Raw genomic sequence first — 18747 nt, 5'->3', positions numbered from 1 at the left:
ACTGGTGTCATGATAATGCACGGGCTTCTCATTTTACTTCCTCCCGGTGTTGCTGCTGCTGTACGCGTCAACATCGGAAGCCATACAGGAATATCCGCATTTTTTTTTTTTTTGGCCGATTTCGAACACCCACACTCCCCAAGACGTGGCTGCGCACGGCCCGTGCATTGAAAGACCCATATGAAGCCGGACGAAACCAGTGCCCTGGTTTATTGCGCAGCGAAAGGCCGCAAACCGGACTGGCGCCTATTAACGGTCCCTAATATGGTTGTGATAAGTCGCAATTAGTCGTAATAAGTGTATTCAGTTGAACAAGCGACGCTCCAAGCGCAGTCGTACCGCGGGCTGTTCAGCTTGAGTGGAACTTAAAATTATTATAGCCCCAACCTTAGCTTATGTGCCAATGACTCCACCGAAACAATGGCCGCATTTGTTTTTCCAGTCCCGGACTACTTGCTGGCAGGTCTCGGCTTCCTCTCGGACAGGAAAAGCGTCATGGTCACATGACCTACTTGCCATAGGCTGCTTTCGAACACGGCGCCAGAGCCGGGCTCCCCCTCGGTTACCGTACAAGGACGCTGTCATCTGCTAGCAGACGATGCAAGCCACGGCCACTACGACGCCGAAGCAACGCCGTGCGCTCGATCATGATACTGAGTCGATTTAAAGACTGTACTGTCAGCTTAGCGTAGGTGCATTACAGAACTCAGCTTCGGAGGTATGCTCGCCGCTACTGCTTGCGGCGAAGTTCGCACAAAGTAGCCCAACTCGTTGCGGAAAGGCGGAGAGACGAAAGCCTCCGCAAAAATGTTGACAACAAGCTCTATAGCTGCTCCAGTATACGAGTGGTTCACCTGCGATGCTTTCAGGTAAGCGTACAGACAGCATGTGGCAAAACAAGCGAACAAGAACCTCTTGACGACACGAGCAAACAATACGCGCTCGCAGCTCCGAACGCGCGTCCGTGTGCGGTGGATTTCAAGAAAATAAACGAAGATGCAAGAACAAAAAGTCTTGCGATGGCTCAGAGAGGAGCTACGGAGCTCATGCGAAGGTTTAACGCATGATATCGACCTCCAGGGACACGAAAAGCACTCAAAATGCACACGGAGTCTAACTTAATATGGCTGCCAGCGCGGCGCGCAGCTATCGTCTGCTGCCTTCTCAGCAGCCCCAAGCAGCCTGCGGACTGCCATAGGCTAAAAACGAACGCGTTGCTATGGCGATGCAAGCAGGTGGGCGGAGCTTTCGGGCTGCCCGAGAAAAACAAATACCGGACTCGAGTCCGCAAGTAGTCCCGGACAGTCCGGGACTGAAAAACAAATGCGCCCAATAGCATACGCAGGAAAAGAGAGCGGGGGGGGGGGGGGGGGGGGTGCGAATAAGCTGAAAAATCCAGCCAACCCCAGGCAGAAGTCCAGAGCGCGCCGCCGAAACCCTACCGCGCCGAGGAGCAGAGAGGCCTGGCGGGTCGCATTCTCGACGGCCGCCAGGGTGGTCTTCGGCAAACAGGCCGATCACGACGCGGGGACCGCGGCCTCCACGGTTCCCCCGCATGGACAGCGTGCAGGCCGCGCCGCGGAACGCGGACACGCGCGCGCGCACCTGGTCCGCGAGAATCGGCCATCGTCTCTCCGCGCTTGGAAGGGGACGGAGCACCAATCGCACATACGCCACCTCGCGTCGCGGCTCGAAAATAGCGGCCGCCGTCTCCCCGCGCGCACTTCCCGCCCACAGCATATCGCGGCCGACGCTGGATGCACGCTCGAGTCAGCGCGGCGCGGAACACGGCGGGCGTCGTGGGAAACCGCGCAGCGAGCATGCACACGCATATCTCAGCGAGGTGAAGGGGGAAACGCGAACCCGCCGCCGCTGACACAGGACGCTGCGTCTCGGGAGAATGCCGTCGAGATTCATGTGGAGGAGCGCCGCGGGTCCGCAAGGCCCAGGCGGGAGCGTCTGGCACTGCACGTGGCCAGACTATACACAGATTTTATCCGGACCCGGGCCGAGCCAGGGTCAGTCGAACCAAACCAAACCTCTCACCACACATGACAAACGTCCCACCAACCTTCCAGTCGGAGGCGGATTCAAGGGTGTGGGGAAGGAGTCGACCACGCGCCCCTTCCTCCAAGTAAAGTTCAGCGCGTTTTCCGGACGACTGTATCCAGTCTGGGCTTTCTTTTTTTTTTTTTTTTTCACCCTCTGGTTCTTTGACAGCAGTGGGGAGTAAAAGGTCGTGTCCCGTTGATACGACCTCCGTTAATATGGGCGGCTCGAATTATGGACAATTTTTCTGAGGACGAACCTTTTCCATGTAGTTTCGCCTCGTTAGTATGGAAACTCGCTGTCCGGACAATGGGCAGGGCGAAAAAGCACGGAACCTATTGTGGTTCTTGTAATCTTGTCGCGTTAATATGGACAGCAATGAAGACAAAATCTCGACTTCCCCAACCAGTTTTCTTGTATTTTGAGTGCTGAACACCAGCAACAAGGAGTGTAAAAATGCAGACGCCAGAAAGATAGCTATGTTCTGTGGTTTCATGCTTCCCCAATGTCATGGGGCCCAGTCGACGCGCCTTGCCATTTGTCATATTGGGCGAATGGTCACTAAGGGTGCGCTCTCTGCAGCTCGAGTTCGGTTGAAAGCCAGCTTCAGCAGCTGTTCGCCAACTTAGTACAGATAAGTACTTGCGGTCCGCGGTATGTAAGCAGACGTAATAGGAGAAAGATAAATTATTACGTCATGATAGTCAATCATTCCAATAACCACTGGGCACTTCAAACTGCACCCATATGCGTGTGCTTGCGTGCGGGTGCAGCATTTGGTCGCCAAATTCTGTTGTTGTCGGGCTCTTTTACCAAACTTGGCACTACTGCTGCATGAAGGGAATGGGAGTAAGGAAACTTCAAAAGAAAAAGAAGTATCCAACCATCTTTTGCGCGGTTTGGCCTAAAGCTGATCTAGGGACCTTACTTTGGCCATGCCTTCCCGCGTAAAAAAAAAAAAAAGGCTACCAGTATAACGCACTTGGAGCTCCCTATATACTGTCCAATTAGCCCTTCAGTGCCCATCACTGAGCAGAGAAGCAGACATTAATCACAAATGTTTTTTTTATTAATATCTTTCTTTCGTCGTGATTCGTTATTACGGACGACTCGCTTTATTGACACCCACAGAGCGCGACTGTACTTACTGCCGCGGCCAAGGCCGCTCCACGGCAAGGAGACTTGTATGAGGAAGAAAGAAGCCGAGGGCTCCGCGGAAGCGGGGAGACAGCTCCCCCCCCCCCTATCCAATATGCGTGTGCTTGCGTGCGGGTGCAGCATTTGGCCGCCAAATTCTGTTGTTGTCGGGCTCTTTTACCAAACTTGGCACTACTGCTGCATGAAGGGAATGGGAGAAAAGAAACTTTAAAAGAAAAAGAAGTATCCAACCATCTTTTGCGCGGTTTGGCCTAAACCTGATCTAGGGACCTTACTTTGGCCATGCCTTCCCGCGTTTAGACAGGCGCGGGCGTACGTACGCGCGCGCATAAGTATGTGCGCATGCGTTTGTGTGCGCGCGTGCGTGTGAGGCTGAAGCAGAGATGCATGCATGCAACAGCAGGTGGTGAGCGCCGGACACACTGGCCAGACTGGCGCCGGCCACACGGAAACAGTGGCGAATCCGAACGCTATAGTTACAGCAAAGCGCGTCGCCTCTGAAACTGCAACACGTGATCCGGCCGCGGTCATAGTGACCGAGGTCTCGAGGTTTGAGTTGGAAGGAACGTACAGCGACTTTGGGCCAGCTAAGCGTCCGGGAAGCTTTTTAGGTGTGGAGGCTATCGTAATAGGCGGCCGCACAACGTGCGTAGAAGTTGTGTAGTTGTAATAAATTCTGAGGGGTGAACGCGAGCCGCGACAGTAGAAAAGGAGGACATAAAAAACTGACAGACGATTACGATAGTGGGTAATGCGAAATTTGAGCGCAGCTCTTCACACGCCCCACCTGTCACCTCTTGCGGGTGGGGTGTCACGCTGCCAGCCACCCTCCGGGATCTTCCCGTGGCAGCCACCTCCCGGTTGTCGAAGGTAATATAGCGGTGGACTGTGATGGCCATGCGTGGATCTCGGTTCAGACCATCCTGACGGCCGCGAACCGATTCGCGACAAAACTTTGCACCATCGCAGGCGAGCCTGATGATCTGAAGCGATGTCGTGGGAAACGATACGTATTTGGACCATTTCTACCCAAGAGACTGAAAACGCGTACATGCATTCGCTCGATCGCTGCTCTCACAACGGTCTACGATTTCTGCCCCAAAATAGCAGAAGGTTGCCTCCTCTCAAAGTTACACAGCCCCCAAATGTGCAATAACGATTTCAGAACGACGACGCGATTCTTACTGCAAATTCTCGATCGGGCCAAGCACATTAACTAGAACAAGCCAGGTTTTCAGTACAGGCTGCGGACAACCGACAGAAATTAATCATCATCTCATCATCATCAGCCAGACTACGCCCACTGCGGGCAAAGGCCTCTCCCATGTCTCTGCAATTAGCCCTGTCCTTCGCTTGTTGCGGCCACTGTATCCCCGTAAACTTCTTAATCTCATCCGCTCACTTACCTTTCTGTCGCCCCCTCCTAGGCTTGGAATCCACTCCGTTACCCTTAAAAGGGACTATGCAACGGATTAAAAGTCGCTTGTAAATGTTTTCAGATCTTAGAAATGATGCTAAGAAGCATTCACACCAAGTATGAGTCTTCGGAGCTGAGCCGGCAATTTATTATGAATTTCTAAAAACCGTGTTTTTTAAAATTCGCGGGCCGATTGGTGTCTTCGTAGTGACCGATTTTGAAACTAAAATCGTGAAAATAGACGTCACTAGTCCCGTGACGTCGGCAGGGCACCACACGCTGTCATTCGCTGAAGTCACGGCAGTCACGACGTCAAGGGCACACTTCCGGTAGCCGTGAAAATCGTCTGCTCGTGCCGCCGTGCGACCTCCTCGGGCAAGCGCGAGCCAGGGCATTGCCTTCGCGCATATGGTTTCAATTTACCTCTGCCGCCTCTTGCTGTCGGAAGTTCGGGAGCCACTCGCGGTGCCTTTGTCGCAGTGACAAGCGAAGAAATCCGACGCGCGCCGTAATCCAGGAAGGCGAAGAGAGGAAGAGAGACCGGAGAGACGCTGCTGCTGGGGTGCGACAACCGGAAGTCACAAACCGAACGTCAGCGAATGACATAATCATGAGCGGGGCCCAGTCCCAGAGCCGTTTGCTTTATTTTTTATGCGAAGCATATTAACGTAGGTTTCGGGCCTTCGCGCGACGCCCGGCGGTGGCCACCATTGACCTTCAAGTAGGTCACGTGACATGACGTCACACCGGCTGCAGATGGGGCCTCATATCGCGCCGTCGGTCGCCTCCCGGCGGTGGCCACCATTGACCTTGAAGTGAGATCACATGATGTGACGTCACGTGATGACGTCACACCAGCTGCAGACCTTTTTCAGTTTTAGCCTCGCTCCCAGAGCGCCGAACACCGCCATGTTGCTTTCCTCCTCTCTGGCTGGTTCGGAAAGGCGGTGTCCGTGCGTTCCGTGCGTTCTCTGCGGTTCTCCGTGTTTACTGTATGCGGTTGCTTAGCTTTAGTAGGCCGATTCGGGGGTATGTGCGATTAGAGCTGAAACGAGGTCTTCGGGAAATCACTGCGCAGTCTTCGGCTGTTCAAACAACTACAGGAAGCGAAGGCGGCTTGAAGCGGAGCAGTGTGAAGAACACAGAGAGCCACGGCGGCAGTGCGGTTGCGGGCTGTTTCAGCTACACATACCTTACACGCGAGCACCTACTGCTCATGTCGCTAAGATAAGTGTCGTCAATGACCGTTGCAAAATCAAAACATAGTAATAATTCGGGGAAATGATGCAGCAGCACTGCGGGTTAAGTAAAACATTTCCGTTATAACTGCCGACCGTGGCGACTGATTATTAACGACAACGGCACTGTAAACATAGCTATTTGACAGTACTTGAAAACCATGATGCATTGCACAAATGCCACAGCTGTCTGCTTGCAGTAAATATCCGATAAACCAGCAGGACTTAAAAAACTGAAGGCCGCAGCTTTGACGTGTCCACCTTGCATCGTGACACCTCATGCTTCGACCAAATACTATTTTCAACTGACGCCGTAATGCAAAGTGCCGATTGTTTCAAACAAAATATGCCTATTAGGGACGTGCAATCAGCAGGCACGCAGTGCCCACCCGACCACACACACGCGCTTTATCGCTCTTTTGGCATTAATCAGCGGCCGCACCCGGAACGGACCAAGCAGATACGCCCCTCAGGAACTGTCACAGCAGGTGCACCAGCTTCGAGTGTATAAATTACATCGCGTTCGAAGGCCAGATGCCTCTCTACTACATCTTTTTCCGAGTTTAGCGAAATGTCAGACGACGCGAAGCTCCACATCCAGTTTCCTCTGTTCCTGCGGCACTTTGCTTCGACGCGCGGCGCCGACGGATGCACTGGCGCTCTGAAGAGCGCTGGCACACACTCGCATGTTCAACCTGTAAGAGTGGACCACCCTACATTTGCACGCTTCACCAGTTATTTTACCGTTAGTACGAAGTAATAAAGAAATTTATGCAAAGCCAAAAGCAGCAACAGAATTACGTGCGCTTATGCGCTCCAGCAGTGCCTTCTCCATGTAGCACTACAGAAAGTACAGTTTTTTAGGACAGTTCAGAGGGAAAATGTAGTGAAAGACGCGGTCGAACGGAGTTTCAATCTGTTCGTCACCGGCGCAACGCAGAGCAGACCGCTTGAGCGCTTGACAGCAACACTGCTGTTAGCTCGGGACGGAGTGGTTTTTCTTTTATAATTATAACTACAACATAGAAGCGCTCAGCAAGTTTCGTGCTCGCATTAATAAATGTCTCCATTATAGATACCAGAAAGCCGTTAAATGAATTGCGCACACTTGCGTAGAAGCGCACGTCCTATGTCGATTTTCGGCACAACTTGCAGGGAAACATCCGCGTCGCCGCTCGCCGAAGCACGGGCCGTTTTGTTCACAGTTGCCCAGCGCATACAGTGCAACACTTTGCAGGTCAAAATCATGCCAAAATCGACCCTCGGATAAGGCTGAACAGCGCGGCGAGTACTCGCTGCCTGTATTGCAGTGGCGGCCACCCAAGCCAACATGGCGGAGAAATCGGCCAGACGCAAGACGGCGCTGCTGTCGAAAGATGGCCGCGCGCACCTGAAAAAGGTCTACAGTCGGACGTATTTCCATTTCAGCGTACGTAGACGCATCGGCCGCTAGTTGCGCTGCTTGTCTGCAACGTCACATCCGGCGTTGTCATGACAACATTGAGACGCCCATCGCGCTTTGCTTGCAAATGGCCGTTCGCGTCGTCAGCCGTTCAGGCCACTTCGGCTACTTTGTGCTCTCTGGCTGGCACGACTGCCTCTGTGACGCGTTCCTTCGTATTTTGCTGTCTGGCTGGCACGACTGACTCAGTAACGCGTTCCTTATCGCTTACAAGGAGATATCGGGAGTACAGCAAGCGCATTACTAACATGTTCAACGCCGTTCGCGTCGTCTGCCGCTCAGGCCACTTCGGCTACTTCGGCTGGCACAACTGCTTCTGCGACACGTTACTTTTCGTTTACAAGGAGATAGCGGGAGCGAAGTAAGTGCATTAATAATACGTTCAACGACGAGGACCGCACGACTGCCAAGGATCGGAGTTTGCATGCTTCGTGCCACGAAGGAAGAGTGCTGTGCTGGGATCGTACAAGAAGACTTGTCCATCCAAACACGTAGATAAGACCACAAGAAAAGTAAGCGCACATAATGATAAAGGTCGAGTGGTCTATTATTTACTTCACTTCAACCGTCGCGAAACTGGGAAATCGTTCATTACATCTAAGGCAGTCACTGTGGATGCTGTTGTTGACTGAACATAGTTGTGCTTTTCTTGGGCTCATCGAACTTTCCATTCGTGGTGGCACTGTCCAAGTGCACGTTCGTTTGGTTCAACAGGTTTCCTGCTTTACTGAAATTCTGGCTGGTCAGCTTTATCTATCCTCCTCCTGTGGCATTCTATTTCTCAACAGCCTTTGCCTTTACTCTCGCGTATGGTGCTTTAAGCGTGCGTAATGCCTGGAGAGGTGGCCATAAAAGCAATGGAGGATTCGGCTATCTTTGGCCCAGTCAGTACTGTACGGCTTGTAAAACAATGCCTGTCTCAGCTCAAACCACTCAGTATAGTTCGCTTATTCTTAGGATGAATGGAATAAGCAGGAGTCAACACCAGACACGAGCATCTGGAAAAGGAAAATTTGTCACACAATTTGAATATGCCATTTGTTAGTAGGCATTATTATCCAGGGGCGTGCCTTGGGACATGCACTAAGAGGGTTGTTACTTTGTAACTTGAACATGTGTCTGGCATACTGTGGATAAATGCGAGCTGTTGAGCAGGTTCAGGGAGCTGCCACAATTGCTACTCTTTGCACATATGTATAGTAACGTGGACTTCCCTCCTGTGTGGCACTTTACAGAGCTGAACTGTAACCAGAGAGCATGCTCCTGTGTTCAAGTTGGCAGTGAATAACCCTGTACAGTAGGTAGTTGTGTATAGGTGGGTGCACAGGAAGTGCAATTTATATTTCAATTTTCAAAGACGCTACTGTCTGGTGGGACATCAGAACTGCCAATTTTTACAGATGCACAGAAAGCCAGCCACTGCTTGTACGTGTATACATGCCTTCACGGATTCTCACACTGTCTTCTATAGAACCACCAAGTTCTTACTGGGTTACCTCCAGTGTCTATATCCAAGCATGCGTGAACCTAGAGCTTTGCTTTACTCACCTTACTTTCGGACTAGTTGCAATAACTGCTTTACAGGTTCTCACTATTAGGCCAGTCATTATTCGCTGAATCTGAGTATTCTTCTAACAGGCTCCCTCGCATCTTCATTTCCTGTATGCATACGTGTGCAGCACGAAGGGTATAAACTAAGAGGCATGGCATTCCTTGGCACCTCAAGGAAGCTTTTGTAGTTCTCCAAGGGTCAAGAAAGAATTAGAAATGTAAGACATGCATGACGTGCAAGAGCAAGATGTACACTGACACAACTTATCCAAAAACAAAACAATAAAAGAGATCTTCCAGCAGTACTGTATCTTTGAAAAGGTCTTTATTCTGGACGTTACTATTACAGACACATCAAGTAGTGATGAAATTACTCCTGAAAGGAAGTTGTCTGCTGCTTGAAATACAAGTACCTCTGGAAAAGAAAATGAACAGTACAAACAGTGAGCCACAGTCAACATTTATCCATACCTGTGAATAAGACTTCACCATGTTAGCCTTAGTGCACGTTTAATACCCTCTAGGGATAATATTTTGGTGACGATGAAAATCCGCTGTAGAACCAGAAAGCATGCTTACATGTAGCAAATATCTGCACTGTCTTGGCGTCAATACTTTTGCATTTTGAGAAGGTGACATTTGGTCCCTTTTATTACACCAACAATGGGATTGCCACTCACCACTGAAACACACAATTACTTTTGCACCAAGTACAGCACTGCCATCAAAGAAGGAATGGGATGGTAGGCCTAAATATGCCCTTTCAAGCCTTAGTTGTACAGAAAGCATTTCTACAAGTTTGGAAGACAAAAGAGCACTCGGCAGGCTCACAAATGTCTGCAGAAAACCTGTCACCAACTGTTTTTCTTTGCACTTAAAGCAGTTCAGCAGCATGTGGGAATTTTTAAATGAGTAGGGACTGGAAATTTTGGCCCATCTGTTCACATTTTGCAATAAAGAAATTATAGTTCACTTGGTTATCCACTCTGAAATAAAATTATAGTTCAATTGGTTATCCCATGCTGCTTCTGTTTCAGCATCTGCAGGAGTTGAGATAATGCTAAAAACTAAATCAAATGCTACTTTGCGAGCTTCTTTTGTTCCAACTCTTGCCTGCATGCCCCCAAAAGTGGCGAGACAACAAATGAAGAGGCAGCACATCACTTTTCTAACCTTCTTGTAGTATTAAGTCTCAACCGATCTCGGTAACCACAGCCAACAGGCGGCCCGTGAAACTGAAATGTGAGCTGGCTGTGAACTGTGAACCTGGCTGAGGCGAATTCCCTGTCGCAATCTGTGTTTGCTGATAACCTGTACACTCTAGAGAGCTAGCAGCCAACTGAGGCTTTGAATACAGTTGAGCCTACTTATAACGAACCTGACAGTCACACGGATTGCGTTCATTGTATCTGAAATCTGTACTAAGTGGACTTACCTTATTACAGTCAAAAGACAATGTCAGATAAAAGTAGCGTTTAATTTTTTGAAAAGTGCACTGTGCACGTTTGTTCCCTCAAAGTAGACCCTATCAAGCCAATTTTCTAAGCTCTCAAGCTTGGTCATATGCTTCTGGCCGAGACCCTTCTGGCTGCGGACAAGCCGCTTTAGGGATGCGATAAGTGTTTGAGGTGTTCACAGCCAGTAGCGGAGGGTCTAGAGCTTCGCCTTCAAACCTTGACTAAGACATAAGGGCCTAGCAACGAAGCTACTACAGTGTACCTTTCTTTTATCGGGAAAGGAACACCTCTTGTGCCAAAAACGTGCTCTCAGCCTGTGCGGTAACCCTCTTCTGCAGAGGAGGTTGTGCTTCAGAGGATCTGGGTTGGGGTTGCCCTCACTCCAGCTGTGACTCAGAAATGGCCTCAGTTTCGAGATCTCCTCCCTCGACTTGGGTGTCCAATATGTCAATGCAAAGATATTGAAGCCAACACTCATCACCTGTTGTGGGACTGCCCAGCACGGACGCCTAGAAGAATCTGGCTCTTAACAGCATAGGTCGGCACACTCACTCATGAGTGCACTCATATCGCCTCACACCTACATCAGTGAGTATGAGTGCGAGTGAGTGGATGCGAGTGTAGGTGGTCATGAGTGTGAGTGAGTGGTTGTGAGTGCGAGTGAATGGATGTGTGGGTGGTCATGAGTGTGAGTGCGAGTGAGTGGATGTAAGTGGGAGAGAGACGAGTGGTGATAGGACATGGGTGAGTGGCTGTGAGTGGCGGCAAACTTCAGGCGACAGCGAAGTTTGACGCATGTGCTAAGCTATTTTCATGTTCACAGTTGAGGGAAGTAAATATTCACGGGCCCTCGAGGCAGCATAAGGCATCATGCCAGTGTCTATCTACAACCGAAGCAGAGGATTACAACGTCACACGAATAGCAACCTTTCGTTGCTGTTCACCTTACTAGTTCACCGTTGGTATGGGTGCAGGCCAAATTCGTGGGTGCAGTTTTGTCAGCTCCCTTTATCGAATTTCACATTGCCACTGTTGCAAAGGCAGATGTCTCTTTACATGCCTCCTACACGGCTCGAGCTCATATACACCCATGGATGTGGAACCCATGGCTGCAGGATCAAATACAAAAATTTTCAATGCACATAATTTCCGCAGGTCAGCATGGCAACTCATAATGTCAGCTCTTCCTCCTTTTCTATTAAGTTCTCAGAAGCTTAGAAGAGTGCTTCGAGTCACCGTTCTGTTTAAACTCTTATCTAAAGCCCAGAATATTGTGTGCCTATGAAACCATAATCTTTCCAACAATAAACTATTAGATCTTTTTGTTCATTACACCTTGAATTTGTTCAAGGAGGCCTACTGTACAAAAGGAGAATCAGCCTGTGGCAGTGCCGTTGCCGCCTCCATGATTTAATGATAAAATTTGATGATGAGGTTCATATAAAGTGCATCTGGCCTAAGTATACAACAAATCCTATCATTTCCACATGACAAGAACTTCGATTACTCTAATAAAAGCACTGTATTACATTCGACACCTATCCACGCCAGGTGTTCATTAGCCTATATCATACTGTAAGCCCGATTCTTTTTGCACGCGTGTAGGTATGAAGCTGCGCTCCAGTCGTTTAGCTTAGCACATGGCACATGACATTTCACAGTTCATACGACCATTTTAGATCCTGGTACGAGAAAAAAAAACTTTGTAAAAGTTGAAAGCATAGAGTCGAGAGTTTTCTTGGCTCATGCGAACAATTTCTTTTTCAACAACTTACTCTGTTGATTTGGCCTCTTCCGATGAAGACCAAAAAACCAAACCTCCTCTGAATCTATATCCATTCAAAACTTGAAAAGCCGTCAACTCCGTTACTCTGAAAACCACTCAGAGATGACAATCCCAGAGTTGCGGCCAGGGATAATTACCATTTGAGCAGTCGTGGCAACTCTTAACGTCTAGGCCATTTCTTACAAACATGTGCAGTGGTCCATGTTCCCACACACCACATCACTTGAAAGTGGCAGCAAGTTAATGATTTAGAACATAGGAAAAGTTAATGAAATGGAAACAGCCCATGAAAGGACAAACATAAAAAAAGGAACTGAAACAAGACAGTGCACCATGCAACTCCTGCTTGATGAAAAGGACATTACTGCATCAAACTGTACTCAGAAATAGCAAATAGATAGCTTGTTTTCATGATATTCTGAATTTATAAAAAAAAAATGGAAATAAATTTTTGTTCACTAATGTATATCCACCTATCAAAAATTATACGAGGTCTGTTAGAAAAGTATCCGACTTTATTTTATTGTGCGAACACCTGATGGATATGAAACAAGCGCGCTTACAGCAGCCGACCTTGAACCCTCGTGCGCATGCACGAATTTTTTCCCGCCTGCCGATAGCGTCAGTCACTGGAAAGCAGTGTTTGAGTGAGGGAGTGCACAGTGCTCTCGTCGGTTTTTTGTTGCAAGGAAAATGGCGGAGCGAGAGGAGCAGCGCTACTACCTCAAATTTTGCCAGAAACTTGGCGATAGCCAAGTGGAAATTATTCGAAATGTTCAGACGGCTTTCGGTGATGATGGTACGAGCAGCACACAGATTAAGCAGTGGTGCAACTGGTTTAAAGACGGCCGCACATCCGTGGAGAGAGAGCCACGCTCCGGTCGGCCACCAACATGCCGAAATGACCAGGTAATTGCCGAAGTGAACGCTGTGGTGATGCGGGACTGTTGTGTGACTATCCGAGAAATTGAGGAAGAGGTGGACATCAGCAATTTTTCTGCACATTCCATTATCACCGAACATTTGGCCATGGAGAGAGTTGCGGCGAAATTCGTGCTGAAGCTGCTGACGGTGGAGAAAAAGCAGCTTCGTGTTGAAGTCTCACAGGAGATGCTGGATTCCACAAACAGTTACCTCGATTTCATCAACACCATAATCATTAGTGACGAGTCTTGGGTGTACGGGTACGACCCGGAAACCAAATCCCAGTCGTCACAGAGGACGCATTTCACGTCACCAAGACCAAAGAAGGCCCGACAAGTGCGCAGCAATGTCAAAGTGATGCTGACTGCTTTTTTGACTCCCTCTGTGTGGCACACCACGAGTACGCACCCCACAGGGTCAAAGAATGACTAAACAGTACTACAGGGATGTCCTCCATCGCCTACGTGGTTCTGTGCGGCGCAAGAGACCGGAATTGAGGTCAACAAGAAATTGGCGCATCCCTCGCGGCATTGCTCCTGCACATTCCTCGCATTTGATTCAGACTTTTCTGGCGAAAAACCAGACTCCTGTAGTTCAACAGGCTCCTTACTCTCCTGATATGTCCCCCTACGACTTCTGGCTGTTTCCTAAAATCAAGAGGTCATTGAAAGGAGCGCGATTTCAGAAAAGAAAGGACATTATGGCTGCAACGACAGCAGAGCTAAATTCCATTCCGAAAAGGGCCTTTTCGGAATACTTCCAACAATGGCAGCACCGCTGGGAGATGTATATGGAGCCCCAAGGAGACTACTTTGAAGGTTATTAAGTTTCTAACGCTCCAGTTACGCCAGTTTTTTTTCTTCGGCCAAAGGTCGATACTTTTCTAACAGACCTCGTAAGCACTAATAGTGGTGACCAACAAGCAATAATTTGCATTAATATGCATTAATTACATTAATTTAGAGTTCATTTAATTTTGCGGCTCTTGCCGTAAATTCGGCTTTTTGCCGCGGACAATAAAGTGTGCAAAGTAAGAACATCTCGCATTGAAAAAATTTTTGCTTTTTTTATTTTATATATTGATGTGCCAGAAAAAAGTAAATAGCATAGCAAGCTTGGTTGATTTAAACTCATCTACATTCTATATTTTTTTTATCCTGAACCGGTTCAGTACAGTCCGAACCATTTTGAACCGGAATGGAATGTCGCTCTGGAGCCGAACCCGGACCTGAACCCAAAAAGTGTAAACCCGAACCTGAACCGAACCCGAAAAAATTCCAGTTCGACACCGTGTTGAAAACTGCACCTCATAGTATTTAAAAAAGCATTTTGGTTACATGTTGTTTTCCATCATCTTTTTGTGGACATGTATTTTTTTTTTATAACATAGATGTTCAAGTTCTGTACTTTTTTATCAGTTTCAATTGAAAGTTTTATCATAAGGAATGCTTTTGTAGAGCACTGAAGCCTAGTCATCACAGGTTTTTGTTGTGATCACTTTGCTTCATCACAGTGACAGTGCCTACATAGTAAATGAGAAGGAGGAAGTTTCACAGCAACAAGCCGGATTGTCGAAGTGTTGGTTTTGCAAAAATAGGTCTCCTACCACAGAAACAGCCTGCCAACTGCTGTTCTACAAGCAGCTAGGCCAGTGTTTGTGGCTTTATCACTGCCAGGTCATCTAAGAAAGTGACTCCACGGCAGGACACTCAAAACCACCGAATAAATGAATCAGCTGATTTGATACCGCTGTCCTAAAACAACATTTCTTGGGACTGACAGGTTGAAGACTGCAACTTGCAGTGATGTAATATATCTATGGTGATGATACAGCAGAAAGTGCAAGTTTTAAATACACATAGCATCCAATCAAGTGTAAGCCGAGAAGTTTGTCTCAACCGGCTTGTCAAGCAGCGTGTTGCCTTGCTGCTGCCAAGGAGCTTGTTGCTGAGTTCTGAAGTTCCTCCGAGAGCAAGAAACGTCAGAGAGAATAAACATGAAGGCTTCGGAGGAGATGCCAATAAAGTCAACAAGTGCATGTATTCTGCTGGTGCATTCTCAACTGGTGTAGTATATGTGCAAACATAAAATTGCGTTTTTCTCAAAATCACCCTTTTGAAAATTTTTGATCCTTTTCTCAATAACTGACTACCTGACCGACTAAACTGAAATTTTCTCGGATTGTAATTAACTCCCTTGCAAATAGTTTGAAGGAAATAGCAAATACTGGAACTGTGCATATGACATTAGTAAACATGGGTAATAGGATGGAAATCGCCAGCACTCAATAAATAATTTTTAATCGATTTTCTTTTGTCCTGCAGCTTCCGTTCCAGGCTGCTGAACGAAGGTTCTGTCGCCATAGGTGTATATGAAATTGAATGACGTATACAAAAGCTACAATATTTTCACTGCTTTGTATAAGTTAATTCCTGTAAACTTATGCTAATCTGCTTCAGAAGCCAGGATGACAGCAACTGGATAAGGAGCTAATATAGAGCAGTTTTTGTGGGCCTCACGTGATCTTATACTCACTTGTGACGTTGCAACCATTGTTCGGCAACCTGAAACCAATACAGGAACTGTGTGGCAAGAGAAATTCAATTAGAAATTATTTACTGAGCGTAGGCAAATTTCGTGCAGTGATTCATGTTTACTAATGCCCTACACAAATCCAAAGCACAAATACACTAAGAAAAATTGATGTGTCTACACCTATAAGGTATCAAGGCCATCCACAAATAAATCACTCAAGACACTCAAGGAATTTTTATGACGACCAGGTTAGGAACAAATGCTTTCATATAGCATTGGTTCAGCACTGAGCACAAGAAAACTTTTCGTCAAATAAAGTAGTAAACCATCTCGCACTGAAAATAGCACCAGGGCTGTTTTTCACTTGGAGGACTGAATGGTTACACCTGCCTCAATTTGAATTAACCTCTTTGAGCACTTTGACGGAACTGCTGGGAGCATGACATGGAAAGTGAAAATTTTCAATCCTTCTTTTTAATGTGAGAGGCCTGTCATTCACAATGGCATCGAGACAGAGGAGCCATTGTAGTGTTCACTTGCCACATTTAAACAACGCAGGAAATGAGCTTCTTGAACAGCCTCAGTACTATCAATGATGTCATTCAACGCCAATGCTCTAGCTGAACGCAGCCACAGTGTTGGCCAAGACGCACACAGCTTTGCGCGAACACCTTACTCGGTTGGGCCTTTCTCTGCTTTGAATGCCACATTTTACTGTAACATTAGTATAGCTGTTCGGCATCGGGAAGTCCGGCTTCACAGCGGGAAATGATCGGTAACCTGCTACTTGTGCTCACCTCAACTAGTAAATGACACCAGCGTCCTCATTGACTGCTTCACAGTGTAAATAAAGTCGGCAATGTGCGCTCGGACTTTAGGCTGGTTTTTCTAGCATTGTCGGGCTGGCCCCAGTAACCTGCCTAGTCTAGACTGCAGGCCTGTTAATACTGCTTGTCAGCATGTTTCTGAGCTGTATGCAAATAAAAAAAAACGCATACAAATACACGGCAATGCAGGTCTCTCGAGCCCCTCAAAGACTTCCTTTCGCACGAACAGGCGTATTACAATTACCAGCTTCACGGGGGCTTCTTGTACCCGGTCTGCAGAGAGGAGATTAGCTGTTCTTTTCAAGTAACGAAAATCATTACCTTGTATATCTTATCGTCAACATCATCGGCTAGAAAACGCGCTGCACAAGTTCACCGCAATCCGGCCATTCGTTGCCACAGGCTCCTCTTGCATCTGCTCGTCAAAAGGTTCGCTGAAACTGAATGCAGGCACGATTGTCAATTCGAGAAACCGAAGCGATGCGGACTGCAGGACTCGAAACGCTAAAGCAGCCGAAAGCAAACACCGCCGAAAGAAGTCGCACGCTTTCCTGTGAAAAGTTCGACGAATCTACGACGAATTTTAAAACTTCCTGCAACGTTAGCGCAGGCCGCAGTAACGCCATCTGGTGTTGAAATGTGAAAATATTTTATGCGCTGTGATTAGCACTTAGCAAAGCAAAGCTAGTACCATGGCTAAGAGAGAGAGAGAGAAACAACTTTATTGCCATAGATTGGAGGGATTTAGGGCAGGTGGGCTTGGTGTGGCCCCCAGGTGGGGGCGACTTCCTGGGCCCACGAAATGAGTGCCAGTTGGATGCTCTTGTCTGGCCTTTTGAGGAGTTGGTTCCATCCTTCTTCGGAGGGAGCTGGCAGTAAGGTTCGAGGGGGCGGATTTCCCGCGCAACCCCAGAGGATGTGAGCCTGGGTGGCGATTTCTCCCTGGTAACAATTTTGGCAGACGGGGTCATATTCCCCGTCTGTGATGAGTGAAAGTCTAGAATGGCTAAGGATGGAGTGCGTCTGCAACCTGCGGAGCAAGCTGGCTTGCGCTCGATTCAAGTCGGGGTGTGTACCATGGCTAATTCAGTCCAGCCAGGGCCTATTTTTTTAGGTAACTTAACCGAGCAACGTTTTTAATAACATCATGTGGAGTTATTTCGCACCTTTCTGCCAACCACTGAAACGGCTACATTTGACTATGACTGCCTTAGCTTGAAAATCCATATCAAGCCGATCCACAGTCGGCGGAGTCTTGTTTGACATGGTTGTTTGAGTTAAAATCGAAAATAGAGGAAGTTTATCCCTCATTCGTTCTGCTTTTGGCGCGAGGAGGCAAAGCGAATATCACGCGTGTTATTTAAAGGCAAAGAATATGCCTAAAAACCCAATAACACTGACGAATTCTCACCGAAGCGGATAATAACACTGACGAATTCTCACCGAAGCGGCGGATTTGGGCGCCGCCATCTTGACAAAGCTATTTTCCTAGCGCACGCGCGCTAAATTCGAAAGAGAGCAAAGAGAGCGTACGTAACGCGAACGTACATACGTAAAATCTAAATTCAGGCGTATACAAAGCAAACTTACAACGTCACAAACTTCATAAACGAAACCAAAACATGACCTCGCTCGTTTCTTTTTTTTTAATCCAAAAAGTTTAAACACGATTGAACACGATCCGAAATCAAAACAGCCGTGTGCTGCTGTTGCATTTATAAATATACCGGGAGTTTCAGCGAACACTTTCAAAAAATTTTATAGATAGACTTTTTGGGGGAAATATGGATTTTACGGCACAGTATTACCAGTGTTGGCGAACACCAGAAAACTGGTGAATCGTCGTGAGTAGTAAGCCAGCTAGTTCACGAATTTTTAATAATTAACTTCGTAACTAGCTCACCTAGACGCCTAATTGCAGTTAGAGATTTGTAGCTGGTCTTCAGTAACAGCCACATCAGTTTTTAGAAATCAGAAAACGCGATTACTCTTGGCACTGTGGCTGAACAAAATTTGGCTTTTTCCGACTAGTTACATGCACTGTAGCAGTTGCTTTACCTCCATGCTTTCGAAAGCCCGTGGTATTTTCGCACGATGCAGCCAGATTTTGCCAAGTCACGACAGCGAGGGTAACCTCGATTTCGAAACTCTAAAAACTGATATAGCTATTACTGACGACCATGCAGCTACAAATCTCTAATTGCAACTAGGTGCCTAACTCTACTAGTTACAGATGTAATTATTAAAAATTAGTTAACCAGCTCACGACTTCAAGACAGAACACCACTTTTCTGGTGTCTGCCAACACTGGTAACACTGTGCCGCAAAAGCCATATTTTTACC

At 47.6% G+C, this 18747-nt stretch overlaps 1 protein-coding gene across 1 annotated transcript in view; it reads right to left on the bottom strand.

Annotated features, from left to right (window-relative positions):
- Window positions 1–18747, bottom strand: part of LOC149352602 (uncharacterized) — a 390194-nt gene that overhangs the window by 277846 nt on the left and 93601 nt on the right. The window lies entirely within an intron of this gene.

Source organism: Amblyomma mixtum, chromosome 3, assembly GCF_055824585.1.
Source record: "Amblyomma mixtum isolate Tamu chromosome 3, ASM5582458v1, whole genome shotgun sequence".
Taxonomy (NCBI): Eukaryota; Metazoa; Arthropoda; class Arachnida; order Ixodida; family Ixodidae; genus Amblyomma; species Amblyomma mixtum.
This window is presented reverse-complemented; position numbering and strand designations above follow the sequence as displayed.